Source organism: Cuculus canorus, chromosome 1, assembly GCF_017976375.1.
Source record: "Cuculus canorus isolate bCucCan1 chromosome 1, bCucCan1.pri, whole genome shotgun sequence".
NCBI lineage: Eukaryota > Metazoa > Chordata > Aves > Cuculiformes > Cuculidae > Cuculus > Cuculus canorus.
Genome location: NC_071401.1, coordinates 65215756 through 65234038, shown reverse-complemented (window position 1 = coordinate 65234038; position 18283 = coordinate 65215756). Strand labels below are relative to the sequence as shown.

Here is an 18283-nt window from a genome sequence, read left to right as displayed (position 1 = left end):
ATGGGAACATTTGTGCTATTTTGCAGCTTGAGAGGTGTAACTTCCCAAGAGAGTAAGTTCTTGTTACAGGATCCGTATAGGCTGTCATAGCCTGCTGAAGGGAATGTTAAAATACAATGAAAACAAATATAATTAAAATCCTGTAGAAAGGAGCGGAAATCATTCCACTTTCTTAAAAGTAAACCATGGCTTTTAAATTATTTAAATATATAAATACAATTTAGTGTTTTCTGTTATTAGCTTTAAAAACTAGGAGATGGTGATCATAGCTTCATTTTCAGGCAAAGACATGTGGGTTGTATCTTCATATTTTTGTAAGTGAAGCTTATCTTCCTGAAGGTCTGCTCTATTGGTTAGACTTGCTGGCAGAGATAATTCAAGGTCTGTGGTCTTGGGCTTTTGTTGTTCCCTAATGTGACCTGCCCATAATTTTAGGTATAAGGTGAAGTTAAATGAAAGGGATTTAAATGAGAGGAAAAGGCAAAGCGGTGGGGAAGGCGTTTTAAAAAGCATGCAGAAAAAAACCCATGGAAATATACTAGAAAAGACCACGTGATTGAGTAATATGCAGGGAGAATATACCTCTGCCTTTTTATTTCCTTTTCTACCAAGAATAAAAATAAATCAATATTGTTTCTGTCTTTATGTAATCTCTGCAGAGAAATTTCTGGCCCAAATCTTCCCATTCTAATTGCAGAATTGGAGCACAGACCTTGAAATGACTTAATTACCCTCCCTCTGATCACCATCTTCTCTCACTCAACATGTTTTTCATTGATTTTTCTGGCTATTGATGGTAGGCCTGTAAAGGACCACATTTATCAAATTTTAACTAAAATTATTTAATGGGATGACTGAAATATTTGGAAGTCCGTTCTTGAATCTTTGAACCTTTCTGTCCTACCAACAAAGTGTCTTTGAAAGTGAACAGCATATGTTTTCCTGAATTTTGTGTTTAACAACAAATCGTATGTTTGAATATCAGCATGACATTTTGATTTTTAGCCTGCACGAGGAAGGTGCTTTAGTCAGGTTAGCTATTAAGAAACAGTAATTCAACAAGGCTCTTCGGCATCCTTCAGAGAGAGCTTTGTCTGTGGTGACTGCTTACTACAAATGAGGGATTTTTTTTGTTTGTGTTCTTTGGCTTTTTTGCATTCCCAAAAGAGAGGGCTGACCTGGACATCTCTGAACTTGCTGGGTAGTGAGACAAGCTTGGGAAATACTGTGATGAATGTAGAGGACATATGATTTTAATTTACCCATAAATTAACTCCAGGGAAATGGTGAAGCATTTAGAGCTGCTGAAAGTTGTGCAAATTTCTAATATTTAGCAACGATTTTTTTTTAACACTCAGGTATGGTAAGAGCTTACTTAAAAAATGCCGTCCCATTTTCAGTACCCTTCAGATTAACAGGGTTTTGTTTTGCTGTACCCTGCCCACTTGCAAACTCTACATCAAATAGCTCCTTACAGAAAACTTGAATAAAGAAACCGTGACAACCTTGGAGTAAATGTTGTTGAATTCACTAGGTGGTGGTTGGTAGTTTTTTTCTGTGTTTTAAGCATTGAGCGTCAAGGCAAACTTCTGTGCCACAAGGAGAAGGCTCAGGTGTTTGAGAAGCGTGAAACAGCGATGGCCAACTGGCTTCTTCAGGGGAGAGTGGGGAAAAAGGGGTGTTTCCCAGGTCTCCCTGAAACTCCTGGCAGAGAGAGAGAAAATTCAGAGCTACCTTCCTTTTAAATGAAATTTTATTAAGCTATGATCGGCACCTGTGTCATACTGTAAAGATGGTTGAAAAACATGCTGCTGCTCATTTCATTCAGTTAATTGTCATACCGTATGGGATTTAAACGAGACCTAATAGAGTAGTAATTGGATTTGCAGTGCTTGTGTGACCTAAAGGAGGATTCATGGTACTGTGCTTGGTGTGTTCTAGAGAGCAAATGTAAAAATGAAATCTCTTGCATTAAAGAACTGGCAACAAATTGTTTTCTTGTATATAATCTTAAACTTAAAAAAAAAAAAATTGAAGCAATTTGTTCTAGGCTTTGCCAAAATGTTTGACGGCCTCCTTGACCACATGGTTCAATTGGAATCTATATTAAATAAACCATGTATTTTTCCTTTGTAAGAGAATACTTACAGTAAACTATTAATATGCTTATTTAAAATTAAGGCATCTGATATTCTAAATTGTGCTTTGACATCAGAAAATGTGGTGAATTACTGATTTTAGTTTGGTCCAAACTGATGATGTCCGAAATTGGTTTCTGAAGCGATCTCAGTGTATGCCTCTAAAAATGATCTTGAGATTAAATGCACTGAGCGGATGAGGATGGTAGATGGTCTTTGTTGTCACTGCTCTCAGTTAGGGCTGTCTCGAGTTCTAGGTTGCAACTTTGCCTTTGTGTATTAGCCATTTTTAAAAAATTTTTTATTAACTGTACAGTCTAGATCCTCCTAGATTTTGACCAACAAATCTTCATTTCAGAGTTTTCTCAGTATCTGTAATGACTATACTTGGGAAAAAGACAGCAACCCAATAACACACCCAACCACGCCCGTACTGTGTGAGTCTTGGTATAAGAAGCACAGCTGGGAATGCACAATTCTAAATATAGACCCATTCATAATGAATGCTTACTCTCCTGAATCTGATACCATGTTGATAGCAGAAGCACTCTCAATATACGTACAGTGAATTATATCCTTACCTTTGAAAGTGTTCCCTCCAGTATAGGGACAGATCAGGGTTAGAAACTTTGTCCTAATCAGTCTGCTAGTTTTCATCATCATTCTCTTATATTTATTTAAAGGTTTATTTATCTATTCATAAGAGGGATGAAGGCTTCTAGTTAGAGTGAAGTTACTAACCAATATATATTGCTTCAGTTATTTGGTACATGCAGTTTTATGTTCAGTTTAGTAGCAGTCTGTTGAATAGTTTCATTTAAAAAACAGATAAACTTGCATTTATCTGTAGTTTCAGAAGCAGTTAGTTTAATATGCCTTCAAAAATTCTTGCATCTTTTTCTGTGTTGAATTAAAAGGCTATTGCCCCTGCCTCTGACATCATTGTCTGTTTTAAAACCACAAATAAACAGAACATTGTGGCAGGGTTCAGCAAGCTGAAACTACAACGTAATTAAGCAGTAATGCAGACACTTCCAAGGCAAAAGGGAAATCTGTGGTTACAATGGTTTAAGGAAAGCAGCAAAAGCAGCAAGAAATCATACTCTTGAATTAAAAGCCCTGAATACCATTTGTCACTGCTGCCTAATATTTAAGTGAGGCAGGGAATTATTTTCTTTTATGTAGATTTTAGTTAAATTTAGTTTCTGCTTCTGGGAAATTGGCATGTTCTGCTACTGCTGTTTAGTATTTTGTTGGGAAAAAGTAGTTTTGGAAAAACCGGGGAGGTAGTGGAGGATGTAGAGGTAAGCAGAAATCTTTTTAATTATTGGAGTCAATATGTCTTATTTCGAAGAAGTGAACCTGGAAGGTATTATCTTGAGGGGCAAATTTGGACAAGGTAATTGGCTTTGACCTTTTGCCAGATGTCTAGCAGTTCTTTTTCCCCTCTCCCTTGTGTCCAGATAAATGTCATGCCTTTAGATTTTTGTTCGCTTGTTCTGGTTTCAAGTGTGGAGCTGCTTATGTAGCTAATCTGCACTTAAAATTATTTCCACTTCTAACCCCAGTAGGACTCATTTTTGGGGTATTCAGACAGAATTGACATAATTGGATTTCTGCCCAGATACTGTATTTAGATAGCTTTGGAGATGTCATTAATTTGACAGCTGCCATAGGAAATCTTTGTTTTGACTATTGTTACAGGGCCTGCGATGTTTCTATTGCATTTCCATTTGTAGTCTGCAACTGAATTGACATGATTAAAATGAGTAGTATAAGACACCATCAAATGCATACGAGACATGAAAGAGAGAAAATCAGTTTTGAAAACCTCAGAAGGTAGGCTGTTGCCAAATTTTATTTGGGTATTATGAGATTTTAGAATATCTAGATATCTTTCAAACAGCAATAATAGCAGTGCCTGCGGCTAGGGCTGCGGTGGAGCCAAAGCTATGTTAATGTTTCTCTTCTTGTTGTCAACCTAAAGCAAAGTTACTGGGGCGGTTCAGGCAAAAAAACCTGCTTCAACAGTTTCTGATGTTTAACTTGGAAGAACAAGCAGTTTTGGGGGTCTCTGTGTTGTTGTGAAGAAGCAATCCGAGGAACTCGGGTGTGTTAGTGCCTTTTCACGGATGTGAAGAACCTTGTGGTTTTGTTTTGACCTGCACATTGAAGGCACTGACTTTGGGAACTGCCATTCTGCCATGCCTAAGGAGGACAGTCACAGTACCACATGTCACTGACTAGTGTGTTACCACCTTCCAAGTCATGCAGGAGCCAAAGCCACTTCTGAGTTCCAAGTGTTTGTCTTCCACTTACCTTTGGCTCTTAGTTATGAATACCTAGTCATGGTAGTTTTGTACTTCACCTGCACGAAGTTTGTTGTTTTTCTCCATTTGGGTCGTCAGAGGAGACTCAGGAAAACTTAAAATATGGAATGTCAGTTTTTCTGAAGTTTTGATTTGGGACAATGTCTTACTCTTCCTGGGGAGATAATTTTCATCATTGCATTACTGAGCTCTAACACTAGATACTATTTTAACATATTCCAGTTTTAGTAAGGGATTTTGTGCTGTGATCTCTGTTTCTCTCCCCCCTCCCTCGATTTTACTAATGGGTTCCAGTTAAATGCATGTTTATGCGAGTTCTGCAGCCCTGTGCTTTTCAGTGGTGTAAATGAAATACTGAGTTTGAGTGAGCAGTAAATCTTTCTACTCTTTTCTGCTAGTGGTGGTTGAGAGAGATTTCCTCAACTTGCTCCCTCAGCTGGATTCATTATAGATCTCTTCACCGAAGAGCCAAGGTGCCTGGACTCTTCTGCCCTCCCATAAAAGAAATGGCTGTCTTTTATGCTGAGAGTACTTAAGATGCGTGTTGTCTGAACAGAATATGGCAGAGATTGCATACTCTTCAGAATAAGATACTCTACTTGGACAGTAGTGCCTACAGCATCCTTATGTACCTGGTGGCTGTGCAGCTGGAAGAAGGGTAGAAGGCAAACACTCTCAGCAGCTATTGCTGCAGCTCTTGGTGATGACAGTTTATACAGCAGGTGGGAAGTGCCAAGCCCAGGCCTCGTTCTATCAGTGTAACAGCAAGTTGCTACTTCACAGTTTGAGAGTTATCAAGAAGTTTCTGACCATTTTTTCCTTGAAGACACCTGTCAGGATCTGCTCTGTGCATTTCCTCCAGGTCTCTGTATCTGCCTAGTAGTTTCAAAGAGAGCGGCTGACCTTGACCTATCCCTCTTAACATCACCTTATCCATATATTTTAGCACTGAGACAGCAGTGGCGCTATTATTTCACATTCAGACAGTGCTGTGATGACGGTTAAGTATAGGAAAGAGCTTCTTTAAACTAAGCACAAAAGAATAATTTACCTGAACAGGAGCACTAATAAAAGTTGCACTTAGCCTTTATCTTTGAATTGCCAGTGGGCTAAGTCTGCCTTACTTGATTCTGTTGTATTAGTTATCTGTACTCTGTCTGTAGCTCCTGTTAGAGTCAATTTGCTCTTAGATCTCATCCAAAGCAAATCTTCTCTAACCATGTTGATGTGAGATTTATTTCCTTATTTTAAACATTTATCTCACTAGCTGGGAGTGGTAAATAAGAGTCTCTGCTTAGTTTTTCTCAGTTGCATCCTTTTGTGGTAGCTAATTCATCGGAATTTGTGGTTTTCACTTCTCCAAAAGGCATCTGTGAACGCTTTTTTCCAGTGGAGGTGTGCATTTTCAATAATTTACATGTGCAGATTACTAGATTACTGTAAAGAGTATATATATGTCCCATTTTTAGTAATCTTTCACAAAACCTCAATCCACAAATACTGACTGAAAAGCTGACTCTAGTAGAACCGTTTTGGAAGAACAGGTGTGATTCAGTGGGTCACTTATGTCTTTATGTAAAATATTTTAGTGGCAAAGATGCAATCAGGACAATAGATTAGTGAAGAAGCTGCTTGGACTGATGGTTTGTTAAGTGCTTTGGTCCTCAAAGATTCTGAACTGATTTAGCTAATGGAAAAGACTGTCTTTGTGCAGTCTTTACAAACAAAAAATTAAAGGATCAAGTAGAAAAAGGCTGAAGTTCCACTGTAACAGGTAATTAAACTGTATGTTCAAAATAATTATTTCTGAAGTGATGAAGAAAGTTATCCAACTACAAATGTTGAGATGTTTTTAAAAATCAGCTGTGTAATTTGAATAATAAAGTGTCCTATTAAGGAGACCAAAATATTTATCTTGTGTTCAAACCATGGCCTGAGAAGCTTTATTAGTTAAGCACTACCTAAGGTACCTTTCATTTTCTTAAAGATTCTGTGATGCAAAGTTTAAGAACAGCCTTGGTAGATATGCTTCCACTTCTGCTTATCTATCTGCAATTATAATTGGTAATTTGGGTCTTTCAACATACCTTTGTAAGGGTTCTTGAAGTCATTAGAGCTGTCATAAGCTTAAATCAAGACCTTGGATGCTTCTCTTGTGTGGGCTTTAGGGGTATTTATATAGCGTGTGCATATATGTAGCCAGCTTGTAAACCCTTAAATAAGGAAAATTAGAAAGGTTGTGAGTTCCTGTTCCTTATTGTAAACAGAAGAGAAAAAATAAGGAAATTGAGATAAAATGGAAGTTGGAATATTTCACCTTTCACAGATGGCTCTTGAAGAAGAGTGCTTAAAAAACCCAGGGCTGTTTTGGTGGCATGGTACTTTTGTTGTCAGCCTTCTTCAACTTGCAGAGTGACTGAACATGACTTGTGTTATTTTTGATGCTTGACTATCAGAGTGAAAGGCAGGAGTGTGTGTGTGTGTGTGGGGGGGGGTTTGTTGTTGTTGGGGTTTTTGTTTGTTTTTGAGACTGCAGTATTAAACAACCTCAAAGAGCTTGCAGCCTTGCTGGGGGGAGGAGGCTTCCTGGCCTCCCTATTCATTCTTCACTCCGCTTTATGAGGTTTTTCCTTTTTCTTCTTCAGGGACTGCCCTGGAGGTTTGCAGCTCAGCATAGTTGAATTTGAATTAGGTCAATATCAGTAAGTATCATGATGGAAAGTCTTGCTTAAGCCAGGAATTAAAAAATTTGCATATAACTGAGTTCAGTTAGTCATTTGGTGTCAGTATTAGGTTTTTTAATAGACGAGACTCTTGGGGGAAACTTCTAGCTGAGAGAATGTGAGAAGCATGTGATTGCTCTTAATAAAATAACGTGAATCCGTACATTGTATTCTGTAGAATTATTAGTGGATGCAGTCACTTACAGGTGTAATCCTCCTTATTCCTTTCCAGGTTAAAAAGATGCTAATCATGCATGTAGTTACTTGGATTGCAGCTACAGAGGAAGCTGGCAATGGAAGTTGGTTTTTGAAATACAGTATTTGTTTTAAACATTGATATTATTTGAAAAAAGAACTATTTGTGCATTATGAGTAGCTTGAGAGTTGGCAGTTGTGCACATAGATGTAAAAAATTTTCTTGATTTTTTTTGAAAAGGTATTGTGTATACACCAGAGACCGCAGAGGATATCATAGAATTGTAGAATAGTTTGGGTTGGAAGGGGCCTTAAAGATCATCCTGTTCCACTCCCGGTGCCATGGGCAGGGACACATTTGACTGGATCATGTTGCTCAAAGCCTCATCCAACCTGGTCTTGAATGGGATGAGGGATGAGGCATCCATGACTTCTCTGGGCAACCTGTTCCTCCGCCTCACCACCCTCACAGTAAAAAAGGTCTTCTTAATATCTAGTCTAAATCTATCCTCTTTCAACTTAAAATCATTATCTCTCATCTTATCCTTGCACTCACTGATAAAGCGGCCCCTCCCCAGCGTTCCTGAAGGCCCCCTTTTAAGTACTGGAAGGTTGCTGTAAGGTCTCCGCAGAGCCTTGCTAAACAAACTTGTATCCATTAGACTGCAGGTATTAAATGAGAATATAGATCAGTGTAGCCACTTTCATTGCATGTGGTTCATGTGTGAGCCGCTGCGCACTTTCTCTAGCTGCGATCCTCTTCCTACCTCCTAAGAATATGTTTATTTGAAAATAAATAACTAAGAAGTTGTTTCAGCAAATAGTGGTACCTGCACATTTAATCCCCCCACTTTGATGTGACTGGGAGGGTACTGCAGCTCTCATGTACCAGATAGGAGCACATGGAAAGCACAACCTCCTGCCCATGCACTGTTCAGAAAAGGCATAGATTTCTTCAGCTAACCCTTACAGCCTCTGTTGACGGCACCAAATCTGGACCAGTTAAAAAACCACAGAAGTTTGCTTTGCTTCAAGGGCTGGTCTCATTTTCACAGCTGACGTACAGGCTTCAATCTTTTCCAGTGTTTTTAGTGTCTGGTGGCCTTTTCTGTATGCAAAGAAGTGAACCTGTTCTTGTACCTTGTTTCATTTGCTTTCTTGCCATTAAAGAACTGCAGTCTTAAGAGAAGCAAAGCTTAGTTGTGTAGAGTACGTAGTATGAAAGGAGTTTCATTTTTCTGTTTGTTTTCAGAATGTTACTGTAATGCAACGTTGCAGTTTACTGCCTTTTTGAAACCTTAAATACAATGTGAATCAAGACTCTGGCTTTCTGTTTTGTGTGTTCTGTACTTAGTTTTAAAATGTAGTATTCAGTGAATGTCTGGACTTATTGAAGCTGAATAGTTGCATATTTTAACATTGCCTATTCTTAGCTTTAGGAGAAGGTAATATTAAATGAATTTTGTGAGAATATATATTGGAGGTTAAAATATTAAGCATATACTAGAGTTTTGAATAAGCTTGGTGGGTTTCTTTTCCCTTTAAGCAGATTCAGGCACTGAGCTTTTGAGTGCTTATGCTGATCTGTCTGCTGCTCTGTGGAACTGGATTGTGCCTGCCCAATTTTCTGCATAGTTAAAATATTTTGAACATAGCCTATTTTGACGTAACTTCATTTGAAATATGTGCCTAATGGAGAAGTCTTAATGGAATACTTTAATAGCCCAAAGTGGTTACCTGCAATTGCTCTAACGTATTCCAGTCAATTACAAAGGAAGGCAATATTTAATGTCGGAGTGGAGTTAGATGGTGTAATGAACTGGCAGATTGCCAGCTTGATCTTCTCCACAGGAGAATTTGTATTAATGTGATGCTTTTCATTTGTTCTCCAGAAGGTCACCAGTAATACGTCAATTGTTGAATTTTATCATGGTTATCGGAGTCACTTAAATGCCTTACCACTGGAGTTAAAATTCCCACTCTGTGCAGTACAGGTTTGTGGTCAGATCATTCCTGTATATTAGCATATTAAGTATCAAAGAGATTATTTTAGCTATTTCGTGTCAGAATTTAAATAGGAGGTGGTTGGGTATTGGGAAGAGATCCTGAGAGAGTTGTCACTGAAATAGATACTGTAAGGCTGAATCTGGATTTTAGCCATAGGGATAAAGAAAATGGGGCATATTAGAGCTGTTGGGGAATGGAAAGGTGGTTAATAACTTGGGATGTTACTTGTAATATAATCATTACAAGAGCGCTAATTCATCTAATTCATTGTTAAGGTTGTAATCTTTAAAGATTTTGAGTTCAATGAGAGTTCAAACTCTTATTTCAGACCATTCAAAAGTGCTTTTTACTATGGGACTTCTATAGTCCTTGTGTTCAGAAGACCTTGGTGTAGAAAACAAATGAGTGGCTGAGGTAGTTGTTCAAAAGTAGGCAAATTTGTCTTTCTGCCTTGCATGTTTGCAGTCGCTTGTTCATCCAGTTCCTCTGCTCTGTTGTTCTTGTTCCTGTTGTCCTCTGCTCTGGGCCTGATGCTAAGTGTAGGATGCCCATGAGTCAGTCTTGAGTGGTAAGAAAGCACGGCATTTTGCATGCAGCAGGGCTGACATTACTGCAGTAGTATTAAGATGGAAGTATGACAAATGGACATCACATTAGGTGCGGCACGGAAGTGTTGGGCATTGCTCATACCATGGAACACGACTGCCTGCCTCTGTGCTTCCGTTTGCCTTGCTGCCTTTTAAAAAAGTTATTGACTTAATTTCGCAGGTTTTCTAATGATGTGCAAATTTGTCTTTTGTGTGGACAGTAGGCATGTGTTCCAAAGCTTTTGAAGGTTGGTGGAGCTTGCACCCTGGCTTTGCTATCAAATACATCTTTCTGGAGTCCTGGCTGGTAGGATGCAGCAGCAGAACCAGAAAACCTCACCTGTGGTGTGAACACTCTGCCTGGGGGCAGATGGTCCCAAACCCTAACCAGATTTTCCATTTGCTGCCCTTCGAGATGAAAGATTTTGAAACAAATCTTCAGTTGTAGAAGTTCAAGAGAGATATTAAAGTATAAATGAATTATTTGTGTTTGAGATTTCCATTCTGAATTTGAGTCACTCTGCAAGTCACAACATTGCAGGCAAAGCTTTGAGCCATGGGGTGTGTGATGGAAATTGGTTGCTGCTCTGGGGGAGCGACTCTTGTGACTTGTAACAGAAAACTTCCTCTGGCTCTTCCATAGACAAGAAAAGATTTTTAGCTGGAGAAAAAGAGAAATGGAGGTCGAATTGCAACAGAATTGAGCCCAGAGAAGACGGAGACCAGTCTGCGTCTTGCACTTAGAATCATAGAATAGTTTGGGTTGGAAGGGACCTTAAAGATCATCCAACCCCCCTTCCATGGGCAGGGACACATCCCACCAGACCAAGTTGCCCAAGGCCCCATCCAACCTGGCCTTGAACACCTCCAGGGATGGGGCAGCCACAGCTTCCCTGGGCAACCTGTGTCAGCGCCTCACAACTCTCATGGTGAATAAATTCTTCCTTGTGTCTAGCCTAAATCTGTCCCACTGCAGTTTATACCCATTGCCCCTTGTGCTATCACTACAAGCCTTTGTGAACAGTCCCTCCCCAGCTTTCTCATAGTCGCTTCAGGTACTGGAAGGTCACTATAAGGTCTCATCAGAGCCTTCTCTTCTCCAGGCTGAACAAACCCAACTCTCTCAGCCTGTCGTCCTATTGAAGATGCTCCAGCCCTCTATGTGTCTGTTAGATTAAGAGAGTGTTATTTAAAAGGGTTGGTAGGAATGAGGTTTTCTTGTGCATCCTCTTCCTTGACTCCACTATCAACATTAACATTCTAAGCTACTGGTAATGTTAGTAGAGCTGCAAAAATAATACCATTCTAGCTGTTCACAAGGAAGTTAGCATTGTTATATTGAGATAAACACATGACTCATTCTTTTATTATGTGTTTAGATGGAATTTGAACTTTTATTTTCCCCAACGGTACTTCCTTTCCAGCTGACTAATAAATATGAGGTTAGTTTTTCAGATATTGATGATTAACAATACTGTTTTTCAGCTTGCTTTTAAGCGCGGGTTCTGTACGTTAATATGTGTTTCTGTACGTGGGAGTAACAATTTGAGAGGTGTTGGGTATTTCTTTAAGAAACAAAACTGAAAAAAACAAAGTCAGAAACTTGGTACAGTGCTTCATTTGGTGGATGGTAATGGGCAGTAAATGATTTGTGAGGTAGAAGGGTGAAAGATAGTACTTTAAAGCAGAAAACAAAATTGCTTTTATTTTCTCACTTTTTCCCACTTAATATTAGAAATGTTCTTGTATTATTGACTGGAGAAAAACATGTTCTACGAAACATTCCACGAGTAGGAAAATAGAGCTGCCCTGCCTCAGGGTTTCAGTGTTGCTTCATTTATTAAAATATCTTTCCATTTACTTGAAATCTTGCCTATAATTTCAAATATAGAACAGTTACAGACCTTAACTGTGTTCTTGCTGAAACTGTGTAGGAAAATTGATATAGCAAATTGTGGCAACCTGTGGTCTGTGTCTGTGGAAAGCTGAAGACCCATGTTGGGCGGCGCGGCAGCAGGCTTTCCAGCCAGCACTATGGCAGATGAGAAGGAAGTAAATCACCTTCCAGTCCCGTCTGCTCTCTGTTGTCACAGGCTTATCTCCATTCAGGTGATGAACTGGATCAGGAGACTCTTCTGTTTCAATAATGCTTCTTCCCAATTTGCCACCTTCTGTTTTCTTTCTTTGTTTTTTTTTTTTTTCTAGAGGGCTAGCAACGCCCTTGTAGATGCCGAGGACCTGTGGGGCGGGGACTTTATCTTCCTTTATCTCCTAATAGTGTGTTTATGCTTAAATATTTATCAGACCATGTTTTCAGTAGTTCTGTTACTCCAGTTAGAAATATGTAGAAGTCTTAAATCTCATTTTTAACATGTAAGGTATTTTTAATACATTTTTCAATACTTTTTCCCCTTCTTTATGATGTATGGGATGAATGGATGAATTGCTATTTTTAATACAATTTCTTTGTAGGATGCCTTTGTAGATAGCAACTGATTGGATTCTGTTCAAAAAAGACTTGGAACCAATTGAAGACATTTGTGCATGAGTGGCCTCCGTTTGAGCAGGAGTTGTAATCGGTTTTCCTTATGAGCTGGGGGCTGCAGCACAGGAAGGTGTTCAGATCTTACTTGTCTTTCAAATGGATCTTAATGGGTTTACACTGCCTGAATTTATCAGACATCTGTGGAGTTCGAAGTGTCATTAAAAAAAAAAAGAAATGTTTTAATGGTTTGAAGTCTATTCTGAAAGGTTACTGCTGTGTCTAGAAATTGTTAACAGAACAGTGGAGGCCAGGAGGGATCTCTGGAGGGTTGTGACATCTAGCTCCTGGCAGGGCTAAGGCCACAGCTAGGGCCATGTCCAGGAGAATCTGAGACTTCGCCAGGAAGAAGGTCCATCACTTCTCAGGGAATATGTGGCTGTACTTAGCCATTCTCATGGTGAAACCTTTCTTCTTTGCATCCAGCCAGAATTTCTATTAACGGAGCTCTCCAGCCCCTTGACCAACTTCAGTGCCTTGACAGCTTGTCTTGTTGGGTCCGTATCTCGTGTGCCAGAGGGCCCCAAACCACATGCAGTAGTAAAACAGCTGAATTCTACCTCCAAATGTGTGAGTGACACCTGGCTGGAAATGGTCATGTCCCCCACCACTGCTGGCTGTGCTTTTGCTGATATACCTTAGTTTTCCATGTGTAGCAATGTTTCCATTTTCTTGAGAAGTATGTGCAAGTTAAACTTGACTAATGTAAAACTGAAGGAAACAGTGAATAGTGATGCTTCTTAAAATGTAATCTTTCCAAACTTGGCTGGATTCTTTATTTCATTTCTTGACATACTTTTTTGGGCTGTATTGCAACTGATAGATTTGTAGTTGCTGTGTTTCCTAGATGGTTTGAACTGTGGTTAAATTGTCCTTGTATTTCTCGAGAAAAGTTAAATATGAAGATGGATGCTATTTCTGCTAAACAGGTGGATCAGGTTAGAGCCATTCTGTCTGGTCTTCAAGCACCCCTTGGGAAATTTTGAGAGTATGAAAAGCAAATTAAATAGCTAAAGGTCTTCTGAGTTTAATGCTGAAGCTAAGATATGTGTCATTTGTTGTTTCAGACAGTGGTGTACATAACTGTTTCGGAGAGTCCTGCCTTTCACTGCCTGGATCCTTTTAATAGCGTGCCAAAGGTGAGTGGTTCAAGTGGTTATTTTCATAATTAAAGATAACGAGTGAACAGGACGTATTGCTTGTTTTTTTCTTTTATGTAGTGTAGTGCTTGTGATTTTTTTTTTAAAGAACTGGATTGATGATTAAATAGTGAGTCTTTTTCGTTCAGTGATCTGAGACAAATCAGTTTGAGGTTATACTTTCAAAAAAAAGCAAGAGAATAGCCTCAGATTATTAATTAAGTACTAGATATTGCTACCACTGTTTTTTGACTCCTGTTTCCTGCTATCTACTGCTCTGACTTGACGTCTTACCCTGAAGGTGCTGTAGACAGGACGAGCTGGTGTGGGAGGTCTGAAGGAGTAGCAGCCATCTGTAGCCTGTGGTGGAGCAGGCTTAATACTGCTTTTTGATTGAATTCTAAAAACCAAGTAATAACTTACAAAGTATTGAAAGGAAAGAAAGTTTGTGAGTTTTGTGTGAGAGCAGAAGAGACTTCCATTCAGTTTATATAGACTATCATCCTGGGCTGGCTGAAGACCTGAGGTGTCCTAATGAAGCTGATGTTTTCCATAGGATTAATGTTGTGGTAGAGTCTGATTATCTTCTTTCTGTTAATTTATGTACCCTGTTGTCTGTTTCTAGTGACTGTAGTCGATCTCTGTGGCTTAGAAGAGATTTATTTAACAAAAATTTTTAATAAAATGAAACTTCATTAGAACTGTATTGAAAAATAAAAGCAAGAAGGCAGAGTAGTGAATGAACTTCCAGCATTGTCGTGGCTACAACATAGGCAGAAAACTGGGAATCTTAGTTTTATTCATTTATCACATGGATTTTATATCTTACTGAAATTCTCTGCTTACAATATAAAAATAATCTTACTTTCTGTAGCAGGAAGTTATGAAGGCTAATTAGTGACATTTTGGAGCCTTCAAATGGAAAGCAATGTATGAATTTCTTATGTGCCTTGGTATTTGTTGTGAGTTTTGTTAAATACTTGTTCAATGAAGTGTTACCAGATGTTGAAATTACACTTAATTTGTTTAATAAAGTGCAGGTAAACTAGTTAGAATTAAAAATGCAGTGTAGTCTTAAGTATAACATCTACATATGTTTTTGGAAATGATTCTGTTTTCTTCAAACTGAAAAGGAAATTTGGAGTACTGGGAACGAAACTCTTGAAGTGCTACAACTGGTGTTTGCACTACATTTTCAAATTATCTGATATGTCTTTAAATGAACCCTGGCCTTTCCAACAGATCAGAGTATAACCTTGAACATTTTATTTTTGTGCTTAAAGACTAATAGTGAGAAATCATTGTAATATTTTTCTGGAGTAGAAAATCCATTAAGTTTTCTTTATACTTTTCATGTGTTGTATAGATAAGAGAATTAAAATGTTCTTGAAAGGACTGTTAACACACAAACAAAACAAACACACAATCCTAAAGCTGGTGATTCAACACACTGTAGACTTAAACATAGTAAAATTATTCTAAGTTTTCTACTAAATTTTTACTCAAAATTAAACTTGTGTTTTACTCTCTGTGGCCCAAAATTTGTATTTATTTCAAATAGAAACTGTAAAGAGTTTTATCTTCTGAATCTCTTTCTTGTTATGCCTTATAATAGTTTTGAGGTAAATGTTCTGTGAAAACAATAATTTAAAAAAAAAATCCACTGCTTTCTTCAAGGAAATAGGTGTTTGGAATCTGGGTTATGAATTCAGTCATCATTTCTTGTTGAACTTATTTCTCTGATATCGGGCTTACTGAGTAATTTTTTTCTTCTACCTTCTCAAACAAAAAGTGGGGTGAAGGTTTTAGATACTTACTCAAAAGAACTATTTGCACATCTCAGTTGGCAAGGAGTGTAGGGGTGCCTATTTACTTACTTATTTATTCATTTATTTATTTATTAGGTATGGTTACCTAGAATGCTTGCTGTGTCTAATTACACAACATTTGATTTTGGTAACAATATTCAGCTTGGTGAAGGTGTGATTCTGAGGAACATGGGGGATTTCAGTGCCTTTCCTGAAAGCAAATTAATGCATGGTGCAGGTTCAGTAGAACTTAAACTTAAATGCTTTGTTGAACCAAAACATAGTAAACCTTTTGCTCTCTGAAAGGTAAATACAACTGGCAATAGAGTAAATGTTCACAAATTACACTCAGTGTTCTTTAGCTTCACCAAACTGTAGACAATAATATGCCCTTATAGGATTTTGTTGAGTTAGAACTACAGTGTAATTAGTATGTGGTTGTCAGGATCTGCCAGCTTATCTTTTATCTCACTGGGCAAGCTGACTTTTTACAGTTGTTTTTTCTCTTTTTCTGTCCTTTTTTTTAAGAACAAGGGCTATATGGAAGGCACTCTTTTTTAAAAAAAACCACTACTATCTGTCATTTCTACAGTTAGTATGAAGTTACAGATGAAGTCTTATTCTGACAATTTATTGCAATTCAGTTGTTGGAAATCTGAAAGTGTCTGAAAAGCATTTAGCCTATTTTAGAACATCATATTGTATGTAGTATATCTGCACTTTTGAACTTGTTCCTCATTCACTTACAGTCTTCGACTCAAAAAATAAGTCACATCTTGTGTGTTCACCATACAATACTTTGAAAAGTAATTGCAATACTAATACGTGCCTTGAGCAGTTCATTTTTGTGTTTTAGTGATGATGTTTAGATAAAATGTTCTGGGAAATGTTCTTTAAGGGTATAAGTTTTTTGAGACTTCATACACCTTTATGGAATGTACTGTTGAGTTCTCCAAGGATACCTCGATACACAGGAGGGGGGTTGTTTGATGAGATCAGAAGCAAACAGGTACAAGAGAAGTTATTAGTTTCTTATTACTCTGGCTGAACTGCTGTCAGGTGTCAGTGGCTACAGCACCACAACATTTGATCGAAAGCCTGGACTGTAAAAGTACTTGGAACAGTCATGGCGCAAAGACGCCTCTCAAGTTGTGAGACTGAGGACCCACTCGCAGCTTCTGAAAGACTGATCATCCTCCTCGCTTGAAGAGGAAAAAGCACCACAGACTTGATGGAACTTGGTGGAACTGTCTGCAATACTGTATCAAAATATTTCTTTATATTTTTCTGTGGATCGGCATGTTTGTAGTTGTTGATTTTTGAGGAGTTAAAACCCAAGGAAAACAAGACCTATTTTTAGTGTTTTGTATGAGTTAGTTACAGGAAATTTTGATTCTGACAGTAACTAAGAGAATGAAAAGTATCTATTGAGTGGATGTCTGGATTTCTTTCGCTTTAAAAAAAAAACCAAACAATTTTCCTGCAAGTACATCAGTTATCCCAGGTGCCTGAAGTCTTGATTTTAAGCCTCTGAATGCAACTGTAATATTACTTAAATATATTTAGTATAATAAAAGAATTTATAGAATATTACCCATTAGGTTACGTTAGTAGCATAATACTTTCTAACCTGTAATTGTGGACAGTGGGGAAGGACACTTTTGTTCCACTCCTGCACCTCTATAACCACAGGTATAACCACAGGTATACCCCCAGAATAAATTAATCTTCCCTGAATTATGTAAGTTTAGTACTTTTTTACATTTTTTCTGTTTATCTTTAGTAATTATAGTTCTTTGCATGAAAACACAGGCATACTTTTATTTATTAAAAATATGAAAGAGTATTAAGAAACACTTGTCTAATTTTTTTTACAGCTTTGATAGCTTCAAGCGCAACATGGGTTTGTAGATATCAATGGTAGCTGTTACAACCCACAAAAGGCCTTTGCGTTATGCTTTAACTGCAAACTCTATGGATTCCTCATCAGAGAACACTGTACAACTCTCATCAGTACGTGAAAATTCAGTTCAGTAAAAATAAGACAATGACCATGTTTTTCCTGGTGGAAGTAGTTTTGTGGTTTGATAGCGGCGTGGACTTTGGCTATCTTCTCGTCCAGCATGTTATTTTTTCTGAGACAAAAACAGCTTTGCCTTAAGCTGTGTTCATAAAATAGATACATTTGAGTAAACTAATGTTAAACCTGTCCCTGAGTATGTTTGTGAACTGCGCACAAAGCACACAGTGGTGAACCTTACTGTCTTGTTCAGTGAGGATTGCCACTGGCAGAACTGGTTACTGAGCCCCTGTTTCTGTGGCTTCTAAATCAACATATCCCTGTGTTACACCAGGTTCAGTTAGAAGACTTGAATGTGCACTGCACTTTTAAGGGACAACTGATGTGGCTTTGAATATGATCCTTTATTCTTTCTTCAAGAGAGTTTATGCTGTTAAGCTACATCACAGGGAGGGTATCCTGAGATGCTGAGAGGCTTTGTGACTTAATGGGTATTGTACATAGAGGCACAGGTCTAGGAAAGTCAGCTTGAGGCTTTTGGGACGTAGGGATTAGGAGCAGTCCTTGTGTCATCTGTGTGGTGCTGTAGGCCTGTATTGGATTGACACAGGGGCCGATCAGTGATCCCAAACCCTCCTAAAGGAGGAAGCAGATTAGCAACTGAGGCCACCGAGGTCCCAGAGTTACTCCAAGATCTAAGTGTTCCATAAAGGAGCTGTCGTCATCTCCTGCTTCCAAAACTCTCCTGGAGATCCCCTCCGTCTTCTGAGGAGTGCTGTGCCTGTTTTGTAGTT

The 18283-nt window shown here is 38.3% G+C and overlaps 1 protein-coding gene across 1 annotated transcript in view; it reads left to right on the top strand.

Annotated features, from left to right (window-relative positions):
* The window catches only part of NCK2 (NCK adaptor protein 2), a 92818-nt gene that overhangs the window by 20436 nt on the left and 54099 nt on the right, over nt 1-18283 (top strand). The window contains exon 2 of the mRNA XM_054083295.1: nt 13590-13661. The gene's annotated coding sequence lies outside the window, so the exon portion shown is untranslated. The remainder of the gene's footprint in view (nt 1-13589; nt 13662-18283) is intronic.